The sequence below is a fragment of the Leuciscus leuciscus genome (genome assembly GCF_965113295.1).
Source record: "Leuciscus leuciscus genome assembly, chromosome: 8".
In the NCBI taxonomy this organism is placed as follows: Eukaryota; Metazoa; Chordata; class Actinopteri; order Cypriniformes; family Leuciscidae; genus Leuciscus; species Leuciscus leuciscus.
In genome coordinates this window covers 42,792,354-42,804,851 of record NC_138732.1, presented here as the reverse complement: position 1 = coordinate 42,804,851, position 12,498 = coordinate 42,792,354, and the positions used below count along the sequence as shown (strand labels likewise).

Here is a 12,498-nt window from a genome sequence, read left to right as displayed (position 1 = left end):
TCCTCTTCCTTCAGACAGCAGATCACCTGAGCGAGACGGTCTGGTTATCACAGCTTCAGGAATGTCCAATAGCGTGTGAGGACAGCATTGACAAGTCAAGTCAAGTCAAGTCATCTTCATTTATACAGTGCTTTTAACAGTGTAGATTGTTCCAAAGCAGCTTTACACTGATAATAGGAAATTAAAGTAAAGAGTTTGGGCTTTACAGCAGCTCTAGAGTAAAGTTATTGTCCAGCTAAAGTTAGTTTGATTGATTGACTTCTGTCACAGCGATCATTAGTAATTAACTTAGCTAACACGACACCGCTCTAACAGAAAACTCTTCCTGCGCAAACTTCCAAAACACGAACCAGTGAGAACGCCGATGACACATGACCAACTGTGTTTATGAGGACACTCGCGAGACATGATTCTGGGCATAAAGCTGGTCAAGAGCTCTGGATTCAGGATCACACACTCTCTGATAGGCAGCTTTCTGTGTGTGAGCTCCGCACTGAGCTCTTACTGCGCTTAATGGTCAAAAACATTGATATTTCCATATGTACTGAAACATCCGAAACGATTCCCATTCTCCTTCCTGCAGTGTGATACCAGCTGTGTGTTCTCTCTCCTCTCCAGCAGTGAGATACACACACCCGCCTCCTCTCACTCACTCCGGTTAAACAGTGCTGGTGTGTCCGGGTCTGAACTTCAGCGCGGGATTGCTCATAATTCCACTCATTCCCACAGATTTCACACTCCCATCTGAAGATCACACACATAATAAATCCACCTCTGACATACAAGTGCCAGAATCAGCTCCTTTATGCGGCTTATTAATGGTCAAATACACTCAAAAATAATGTCACGATGCCCATCTTGGTGTGTATGACGTAAACACAGCCGTGAACAGTTGAGGACGAGTGTGTATCAGTATCAGTGTATTAGATCTGTGCATTCACTCTTAAAGGGACAGCAGCCTAATATTCCTGCTGATGTCTGAGTTTATAATGTTAATCAAACAACAAAGACAAAGAGAAACTCACTCACTGCTCTCGACTGAATAACTTTAGTAACTTGATTAATCTGCATTTCATTTTTACAATGAAGATTATCCATGTTATTTTAACTTTGATTACTGTATTAAGATTCTTACCTGAATACCACTGTAAGACCTATCTGAAGAAATAAAGCAGTCTATTTAACTTGTATTTTTATTCTATTCTATTGTATTTGTGCAGAATAGAATTTGTTTATATCTTATTTTATTTTAGTTTTCTTGTCTTAAAAAAAAAAAAATCAATTTACCATTTGAAATGCAGTTTCCTTGTTATTTATAATTGTAATGGTAATTGATCGATGTTTATATGTGAAACAAGCGCAAAAGCTTTATCATATTTAAGTGATCTTAAAGTTTTGATTGCCTAGACTGGACAAAAGTAGAATTAAAAATATCTATATGACAGTATATGCAGCGTTTTCCCCGTGTTCTCGAATATCGGTTCTTTTCAAGGTATTGTATCGAAGATAGTGGAAATGACAAGACTAGCGCTTGATAACTCTGGTTTGCGTCTATTCTTTGCTGTCAGCGCCGGCCTTAAAATTTCATTTTTAAAATCATATTAAAATCATTCAGTCAGTGATCACAAGCGGTTGTGGGATTTATTTACACCTTGAGATATTTTTATAATTTTTCGATATATCGTTCAGCCCTAATATTATGAATTAGAATAATTTATGATTATTATTATTTTTCTTTTTTTTCTTTTCTTGATGGTTATGCCACATTTTTAGAGTAATTAAATTGAAACTTGTCTTAACACCAACATAAAATGCAAAGAATAGTTTTATAAGACCTTTCCACGTGTGTTTTTAGTATATTTTGAACAGATTTTTCCTTGAGGAACATCAGAGAGCTTGAGACTCATGCTGTTATTATTCTGAGTTTGGCATGAGTTATGTGTTGAAATGGATTGCACACAGGCCTGAGTGTGTGTGTGTGTGTGTGTGTGTGTGTGTGTGTGTGTGTGTGTGTGTGTGTGTGTGTGTGTGTGTGTGTGTGTGTGTGTGTGTTAGTGAGTGTATTAACAAACTGTAAACTGTGTGTGGTTCTGAGATCTGTGTACCGGATGAAACTGCCACTGAAGACCTGTTAAAGTTTAAGAGCAGAATAAAGGCTCATTGAAGAGCACAGCTTCCCATTTGTCTGCCCAACCCATGACAGCCCACACACACACATGTGAGTCTTATCCAACACGTGTGTGTGTGTGTGTGTGTGTGTGTGTGTGTGTGTGTGTGTGTGTGATATTACACCAGAACTGACTTATTGTGTGTGGTGTGACAGAACGTGACTGTGAGAAATGAACTGATGACATGTTGCAAATATTTAGATTTTCCACTCATTAGTGTGTGGAAAATAAGGTTTATTTGCTAAATGTGACTGTTTTGTGTGTGTGTGTGTGTGTGTGTGTTAGTAATTACAGTTAATTTGTGTAGGCATGTGTTGGATAAGACAGTCTAACTTATTAATGCTCCTGTTGTAATCAGAGACCAGCAATAGAGACACACACACACACACACACACACACACACACACACACACACACACACACACACACACACACACTCACACTCTCTCTCTCTCTCCTCTTTGTGCATTGATTCTAATTGTGATATTGTCAGCTTATGTATTTTTCTGACCTGCCTCATCATGTGCTATTAACACGATATTAACCAGTAGCCTATTATAAAGAAAAGCATTAATCAAACTCTCATTCAGTGTGGCTCTTTTCTGCCATGATCCAGCCAGTCCTCACATGTCTCCTGTTGAATGTCCAGTTTCACTGTAGAATCTCACAGAAGATTAATGTGTTTCTGCAAACAACGATTGACTTTAAAGAGTCGTATCATTTCCCCTCCTGCGGCATCAGACACGGTTTAATTAGCTTGTTTAATTAGTGCATACAATAAAAAGAAGAAAAAAATATACATGAGATATTTGCAGCCTGGCTGTGCTTATTACAGTTAGATTATACAACAGAAATATATTATATTATGTTTACCAGGTAGCCTGAATTATGAAGATAGTCCTCAATCTGTTTTTAAAATCTTGTGTTTTAGACTTGTGTTTTATAGCCAGTGCGACTTTATAAAAACTGCATAATTTTGTACTTTGGTGACGTCTGCTCTGACCTCACAGATATACTAGTGTGCACTTGTGTGTTTGTGTATTAGTGATAGTGTGTGTTTTTGTAATCCCTCCTAAATCGTCTCCTTTACGCTGTAGTTTCTCTGAATCCTGTCCATCTGTGCCCTAATGCTGCGCTCCAGCCGGTGCCGAATGAGCAAACCGGGATAAACTAGCCATTTCATTTCTCTAAGAGCATCTAAAACCACTGGAAGAGGAGGAGGAGGAGGAGGAAGAAGAGGAGGAGGAGGAAGAAGAAGAGGAGGATCAGGGAAAGAGGAGGATCAGGGAAAGAGGAGGATCAGGGAAAGAGGAAGAAGAGGAGGATCAGCGGAAGAGGAGGAAAAAGAGGAGGACCAGGGGAAGAGGAGGACCAGGGGAAGAGGAGGATCAGGGAAAGAAGAGGAAGAGGAGGAGCAGGGAAAGAGGAGGAAGAGGAGGATCAGGGAAAGAGGAGGAATAGGAGGACCAGGGGAAGAGGAGGATCAGGGAAAGAGGAGGAAGAGGAGGAGCAGGGAAAGAGGAGGAAGAGGAGAAGCAGGGAAAGAGGAGGAAGAGGAGGATCAGGGAAAGAGGAGGAAGAGGAGGATCAGGGAAAGAGGAGGAAGAGGAGGATCAGGGAAAGAGGAGGAAGAGGAGGAGCAGGGGAAGAGGAGGAAGAGGAGGATCAGGGAAAGAGGAGGATCAGTGAAAGAGTGCTTCTCCCGCTAACATCCCTCATCCTGACCCTGAACCCTGAAGGATTAGCTATTAGATATTGGATCACTTGCATCTGATCATATAATGTTGTTTTTCCCTGGTAAAGCCAGTCCATTAGATCCTACACACACACACACACACACACACACACTAGCAGGTTGTGTGTTCATCTGTGACTCTCAGGAAGAGCCTGAAGCGCAGCGGATTACAGATGGACAGGAAGAGTGACGTGGCCAGGGTTATTATAGTTGACTGAAACCATAGAAATACATTTTTGTGTCATGCAACACTACAAATATGCATATCTGCCGATGCAGCGTCTCTGAGCTCAGTTTACTGTGATCCTGTTATCAGTGGCTCTCCGCTGAACCGTGATATAACGGTTAGTGTGTGTGTGTGTGTGTGTGTGTGTGTGTGATGGAGAGAGGCAGTTGTTCTAGAGTGTATTGTGGGAGTCTTCTTTGACTGAATGAACCATCGTGACCCGGCAGGTTTACAGTGACTCCAGCAGGTGTTCTGTTGCCCCTTTATGATCAAAAGCTCTTACACACACACACACACACACACACACACACACTCCACAGCTGAGCTCGATACACAGAGTCCAAATTAAAACAATTCCCCATCGTCCAAATTAAACAATTCCCCATCGTAAGTACACATTGATGGCCTAAGACACGAAACGAGCGGTTTGTGTGAGAAAACGAACAGTATTTATATCGTTTTTACCTCTTATACACAGCCATGCCCGAGTGATCTGATCTGACGTGTACGCAGACTGGTGCATAGATATATACACTAGATGTCGCCTTGTCTGCGGCAGTTCATTGGAACGAATGTCTTTAAGGCGACATCTAGTGTATATATCTATGCACCAGTCTGCGCACACGTCAGATCAGATCACTTGGACATGGCTGTGTATAAGAGGTAAAAACGATATAAATACTGTTCGTTTTCTCACACAAACCACTCGTTTCGTGTCTTAGGCCATCAATGTGTACTTACGATGGGGAATTGTTTAATTTGGACGATGGGGAATTGTTTTAATTTGGACTCTGTGCTTGTGTTTTGAGACAGTGACCATAGACCTGCATTATATGACTGACAGACAAGAACGGTTTGACCTAAAAATATCAAAATTGAAACTACTGCGGAATAAAAGACACCTACATCTTGGATGCCCTTGAGGTAAGCTAAAACATACCAAAAATTAATTTCAAAGTGAACTATCCCTTTAACTTTAAACGTTTAATCTGAAACCCTGCACTTCAAGGCATCATTAGATGTGAAGGCGGCCCCTAAACTGAGATCCCAGAATGCATTGCTGGACAAGCCGAGTGTGTGACCACTGAATTGAGCTCCAGCTATTTCCATTTGCACTCTCTGCTTGAATCATTTCTCCCCGCTTCATTGTTATCAATTATTTTTCCACGTACGGTTTTCTTTCCTCCACACTCTCCGTTTCCCAGCATCCTCCTCTGCTGTTGTGTGTGGCCTTGAGTCGAGTGTGTCCTGTTGCTCTGATAACACACGTCTGAGCAATGACACACTTTTATTACTGTGTTTCTCAGACTCTGGCGTTTGATGTTTCCAGGTTGTATATATAAGACGATGTTAACGGAACCAAATTCATCAGATGTTCACAAAAACACACACATAAACTAGTTAAACTCATCATGAAAGGGAAGTTGTGCTGGTGTTTTCTCCTCTATAGTGCCGTATATCTGAGTGAAACGCTTCAGGAACAAGAACAAATGTGGGCGGGGCTTGATTGTGTCTGTGGGGAATTGATTGGATGGTTGGATGGTGGTGGTTTGCCATTGGCTGATCTCATATGAGTGACAGGTGTGCTGTACATTACTCAAGCTCAGCATTAATCATCATCATCAGCTTTATTAATCAAACTCTAGTGTGATCTACAGCAGAATTACCCCCAAAATATGTAAATAAACGTGCTTTACTTCTGCTGTTGCTGTGAGATGCTCCTCTAGACTACATTACCTTAACATGATACATCTGAGATAAACATGCATACAGTGGTGTGTGTGTGTGTGTGTGTGTGTGTGTGTGTGTGTGTGTGTGTGTGTGTGAATGAGTGGAAAAGTACATTGTGTTTTTAAAGCCTCTCGAGGGAGTGATTATGGCAGTTGTAACAGGAGAGAGAAACTCGTATGAAATTATGAAGTGCAGAATACTCTGGAAACACGGAAGCATGAGATCTGATTATGTGATCATGTCAGTCCATGAAATTCACACATGAAAGAGTGATACACAAACACACACGCTGTGGTCTGACACATACTGCTGAGCGTTTGACACACACACACACACACACACACACACACACACACACACACACACACACACACACACACACACACACACACACACACACACACACACACACACACACACACACACACACACACACCCTTCCTCTTAAAGTCCTACAGAGTGAAATGTTACACCATAAATTTGTCACATTTCTCTAGAATAGACTCATATAGCCATATATATAAAGTTTGTCACGCTGATTATTTGTTATGAAAAAGAAAGCAAAAAATAAACCGATTTACTGTCATAAGACATTCAGATGGATAAAAAGCTTGAGTTATTAGTGATGAATCTGAATCTCTCTTCTTCTAAAGGCTCGCTCACACCAGGGCTGCGTCTCACATCAGCCTCTCTCCAGCAGGCTCTTATTTTCAACAAGTAATTACCCTGTGATCACGAGAAACTGTGCTCTATATAGTCTGAATATACTCTGGACACACTACATTCATCATGATGTCATGACCATGTGACCCTCCGGCATCAGTTGCGTCGCTTCACTGTCGTTCACAGATCCTCTGGGATAGTGTCCATCACACACACACTTCAGAATAGTAGATCATCCAAGTTTTGTTTCCATGTACTGTGATTTCGGATTTCAGACACTGTGTTTGGCGCACTATATAGTAGAGAAGTATGTGATTTCTGGAATGAGTGATATATCCCATCCTTTAAAGCACTTCAGGAGGAGCTTTGAGACGCACTCTGAAAGCTAAAGTGTTTCTGAGGGCTTGTGAACACACCTTTAGTCCTGGATATGGTGCGTTTGGAAGATTATCTCCATTAAAGTCGCTTATCCCGAGATCAAGCTTCGCTCAGAATGTGTCATTCCCAGTAAATCTGTGTGAAGAGCTCCTGTAAAGTGTGTGTCCGGCTGCTGGATTAAACACACAAGATTACAGTTACAGTCGATGTGTTTCATATCGTCTGAGGATTATTAGAGCAGGGCATGTGAAGGTCATGTATGTGAAGGTCATGTGAAGGGAGGGATACATCCCTTTAATTCATGAAAAACATAACGTGTGAGAATAACTGTGGTGGTCGGAGTGCCCATGTGTATGTCCCTCACAGCATCATTCATCCCGATGGATTGACCGGTTACACTGATTTCTGTCTGGAGCTGCTGTTACACATGAAGGTTATGGCCTACATATAACACATAATATTACATGGCTTGATTGAATTCTATTGTAGAATGCGGTGTGTTATTTCTTGATAACAGCCGCTGCGAACTATAACACACCGTTGCCATGAAAAACAGAGCGTTGCTATGGACGCAGGATTCTAACAGTAGAGACGGAACGGACTATTTTCTTTAGCGGAAGCAATACAATCGTTTTTAAATCAATAAACTCCTTTTTAAATCAATATTTTGTGTCAAATTATTGATTTATTTGGTAGGTAGCCATGTAATAAGCGGGATAATGTATAGCGAGGCGGTTGTTATAGCGAATACAACTCCTTCAGGATTCAAGCTCCGCTTCGCATCGGGGTCCCGATCAGCCTGTCGGGGGTGTTATTCGCTATAACAACCGCCTCACGCTACATTATCCCTTACATATCATCCGTAAAATAAAGACCCCATTTCTGCATCAGGGCTTCAGACTAACTGTGTTTACTAGAGCGCTGGAGCCACTAACAGAAAACCTTAAATCTAACTCTGAATGTTCCTCACTGGATCTCACAGCGACGGATGTTATTAAATCTGTGGTGAATTCACTGGATCTCCAGCTGTAGTAACGGTGGTTATTGGTCCAGACCGATAAACGGTCCGTGAAGCACAAATGAGTAGCACAGTTTCGTTCAGCTTTCATTTGGTTTGCAATTTGATGCTGGGCAACATTGTTGCAACCTATAGACCTTATGCGCCAGAGAAACGAGGGCGCCGCCATCTTTAGAATATTGTCTCTGAACTTCTGTTTTTGCGGTCGCTCTGTATATCTCTATGGTGCTGCTGTCCAGGAGTAATTAGCTTTTGAAGTGGATTTACTTCATGTAAAGTTAACGATAGTTATCATGAGGACTGTAATGTTTAAAGCAGATGACTTAACAAATGTCAGTCGACCGGGAAGATTTTAAAACGAGCCGTTCATTCATAAACACGCAAGATCACTGTGAAAATACAGACCGTAAGTCAAAAGACAACGAGCGCAGCGCTGAAAAGGGGCGGAGCTACAGAAGGGGCGGGGCTACAGAAGGTCGCAAATTTTGGTCGCACCGGCAAGAAAAATGGTGGTAAAATGCGAGGATTTGGTCTCAGTCTGGAGCCCTGTACAGAACTCATGTGTCTATAGTGGATGGAGGCTTTCAAAACACTCTTGACTCAAAGTTTCCATGTGATTTTCTCCTGAAAGCTCATTTATACATGTGCAGGAGCGAATGAATGAGGCGTATTCAGTTTCTCCTGGTCTGAAGCTGTTTAACAGGAGTTTTAGAGTGGAGGTTTCTCTCCGTGTTTCTGTGTGTGAGAGAGAGAGACAATAGAGTCCAGCTAATGATCAGAGAGAGAGAGAGAGAGAGAGAGAGAGAGAGAGAGAGAGACACTCACACACAGCTGGTGAGGCTTCATCATTCAGACATGATACTGAATCATCTCTGTCAAGAACATGTGCAGGTCATATTCAACCACACAATCAGAAGAAGAAGGGCTGTTATTATTACTGTGGTGCAAAACATGATATCAGTGAAAATAAAGTACAGTTCATCTATCATTCATTGAGTCACTCACACACACACACACACACACACACACTTTCCGTCACGTATCGTAGAGTCCCGTTCATTACAGTCAGATGTGATGGAATATAATGATGTCCAAGTGCGTTGTTTAGTTTTTAATTAATCCATCTATTTTCGCATGAGTTTTCACATTCATGATTATTAGAGTTTAGAGGTTGAATCAGGATAGGCAGATATTATTGATTTGACCATCAGTAATCAGCCAATGCTTCAGGAGATCAACGAGAACACACTCAGTCACAGTGAGTGTGTGAGCGTTAGTGTATTTGTGGGAGTGAGTGTAAGTGAGTATGTGTGTGAGCGAGTGAATCACTCACACACTCACTTGCTCACACACATACTCACTCACTCCCACACACAAGCCCACAAATACACTTACGCTCACACACACACACTCGCTCACACTCGCTTTGAGCGTGTGTGTTAGTGTGCGTGTGAGTGTGTGAGCGTGTGTGTTAGTGTGCGTGTGAGTGTGTACTTGTACAGCTATCTCCGTGAGTTTTAGACTATCAGAGTGAGAGAGAGAGTAAAGTGAGGATATTTCAGCCGGTCTTCAGTTTCTGAGAGCCTTTAAAGGCCTGTCTGAGGGTCAAGAGCTGGTTTAGGGGTCAGGTTATAAGTAGGTTAAGGGCAGGTTTGGGATCAGGGGTCAGGTTAGGCAGTAGTTAGGATGGGTTAGGGTTAGGGCAGAGAGCTACAAATAAACTCCTGGGACTTTATTTGGCTCCAGACTCAAGAGTGTTAAAGTGTTATAATATGAATGTTAAATGAACGCTGAAGCAGTGTTAAGTGATTAATTGAGTGATGATTGGCCATTATTGAAGACACCTGATGTTAACAAGCAGAATCAGCAAAGGAGAACATCTGAATTTGTGTCCCTGTACAAGGACAGTGCTGCTATAATCAATAAAGTAAACCTACATTTAGAGATTAGGCTCTAGTGAGTTCAGTGATTCAGGTCAAATTATGATTATGTCAAAACACAACCAACACCGTCAGATCACTTTTTCTTTGTGTTCATCTGGGTGTTATAACTCCGTTTCTGCAGCCAAAATAAATCTAAAATTGAAGGGACCATAGCCCGACTAAAGCACACACTGATCATCATAATGACGACTTAAACATTGTGATTTTCTCCTTTGGTGATTCTGCTGGAGTTTTTGCTGTGTTGAGATAGCCTTGTGTCAACGAATGTTCTCACAAAGTGTGTGTGTGTGTGTGTGTGTGTGTGTGTGTGTGTGTGTGTGTGTGTGTGTGTGTGTGTGTGTGTGTGTGTGTGTGTGTGTGTGTGTGTGTGTGTGTGTGTTTCAGCCACTGTAACTATCATGTTTTTGCAGTCGTGTGTGTACATGCCTGTGGACAACCGAACACACACTGACTGTCAGAGTTATCTTTGAAGCCTGTTGTGTGTGTGACATCACTCTGTCCGCTCTTCTCTGTGTGTGTGTGTGTCCTCAGTCTCCTGTTTCACTCCACCAGAGAGCGAGACACAGATGAAGAGGCGCACACACTGGTCTGGCCCAGGGGAGCGAGCCGCTGATGTGACCCAGCACTGGATCCTCCTCCTGGGGAAGCTCAGCGATCTCCCCTGCTCCGGCTGGAGCTCTCGGGTTCAGGAGTGAAACTGATCTCTGTGCTTTAGTCAAAGTCAAGTCAATACTGTACAGGCTCTGCTGCAAAATCACTTCAGCTACCAGCCTGTATTGCGATTAGGCATGCACCGAAACCGTAAATTCTGGATGCACTTGGCCGAACACTGAAACCGAAAATGACTTAAAAAAAGATTAATTTCTTCGTCGAAAACCGAAACCGAAGTTTACTTTTCTGTATTTTCCTTTTTATGAAGTGATTCCAATCATATTTGAGTGTCTCAGCTGAAGGAAATTATTTATCAGCTTTAATATATTGGCCAAATTTTCTTATCGGGCCGAATAACGATAACGTCCGATACCGATATGGCGGCCGATATATCGTGCATCCCTAATACATGTTTTATTGTTAATAAACAACAGTGCTAAAAATGACCTTTATCTAAAAAATACTCGTTTTTATATTTAATTACAATCATTTGAGGGTGTTTTAGATTTAACTCGCTTCACGGGATGATTTTGATAAGTATAGTTGAGGAAATTGAGGAAATGAGGCCGATAATCGAGACGTGAGAAACACAGTGTTGAGGAGCTGCAGGTCAGAGGAACGGAGAGCTGAGAAAGAGAAGAACTGAAGACTGAAGAACAGAAGCTCAGTGTTGAGGAGCTGCAGGTTAGAGGAACGGAGAGCTGAGAAAGAGAAGAACTGAAGACTGAAGAACAGAAGCTCAGTGTTGAGGAGCTGCAGGTTAGAGGAACGGAGAGCTGAGAAAGAGAAGAACTGAAGACTGAAGAACAGAAGCTCAGTGTTGAGGAGCTGCAGGTCAGAGGAACGGAGAGCTGAGAAAGAGAAGAACTGAAGACTGAAGAACAGAAGCTCAGTGTTGAGGAGCTGCAGGTTAGAGGAACGGAGAGCTGAGAAAGAGAAGAACTGAAGACAGAAGAACAGAAGCTCAGTGTTGAGGAGCTGCAGGTCAGAGGAACGGAGAGCTGAGAAAGAGAAGAACTGAAGACTGAAGAACAGAAGCTCAGTGTTGAGGAGCTGCAGGTTAGAGGAACGGAGAGCTGAGAAAGAGAAGAACTGAAGACCGAAGAACAGAAGCTCAGTGTTGAGGAGCTGCAGGTTAGAGGAACGGAGAGCTGAGAAAGAGAAGAACTGAAGACTGAAGAACAGAAGCTCAGTGTTGAGGAGCTGCAGGTTAGAGGAACGGAGAGCTGAGAAAGAGAAGAACTGAAGACTGAAGAACAGAAGCTCAGTGTTGAGGAGCTGCAGGTTAGAGGAACGGAGAGCTGAGAAAGAGAAGAACTGAAGACTGAAGAACAGAAGCTCAGTGTTGAGGAGCTGCAGGTCAGAGGAACGGAGAGCTGAGAAAGAGAAGAACTGAAGACTGAAGAACAGAAGCTCAGTGTTGAGGAGCTGCAGGTCAGAGGAACGGAGAGCTGAGAAAGAGAAGAACTGAAGACTGAAGAACAGAAGCTCAGTGTTGAGGAGCTGCAGGTCAGAGGAACGGAGAGCTGAGAAAGAGAAGAACTGAAGACAGAAGAACAGAAGCTCAGTGTTGAGGAGCTGCAGGTCAGAGGAACGGAGAGCTGAGAAAGAGAAGAACTGAAGACTGAAGAACAGAAGCTCAGTGTTGAGGAGCTGCAGGTTAGAGGAACGGAGAGCTGAGAAAGAGAAGAACTGAAGACTGAAGAACAGAAGCTCAGTGTTGAGGAGCTGCAGGTCAGAGGAACGGAGAGCTGAGAAAGAGAAGAACTGAAGACTGAAGAACAGAAGCTCAGTGTTGAGGAGCTGCAGGTTAGAGGAACGGAGAGCTGAGAAAGAGAAGAACTGAAGACTGAAGAACAGAAGCTCAGTGTTGAGGAGCTGCAGGTTAGAGGAACGGAGAGCTGAGAAAGAGAAGAACTGAAGACTGAAGAACAGAAGCTCAGTGTTGAGGAGCTGCAGGTCAGAGGAACGGAGAGCTGAGAAAG

The 12,498-nt window shown here is 42.6% G+C and overlaps 1 protein-coding gene and 1 long non-coding RNA gene across 2 annotated transcripts in view; one reads left to right on the top strand and one right to left on the bottom strand.

The window, feature by feature from the left end:
• LOC309504806 overlaps window positions 1-874 on the bottom strand; it is a 125,010-nt gene extending 124,136 nt beyond the window's left edge. The window contains exon 1 of the long non-coding RNA XR_014208178.1: window positions 1-874. This exon is cut by the window's left edge and continues 111 nt beyond it. This is a non-coding gene — a long non-coding RNA (uncharacterized lncRNA).
• The window catches only part of mgat4b (alpha-1,3-mannosyl-glycoprotein 4-beta-N-acetylglucosaminyltransferase B), a 159,400-nt gene that overhangs the window by 43,217 nt on the left and 103,685 nt on the right, over window positions 1-12,498 (top strand). The window lies entirely within an intron of this gene.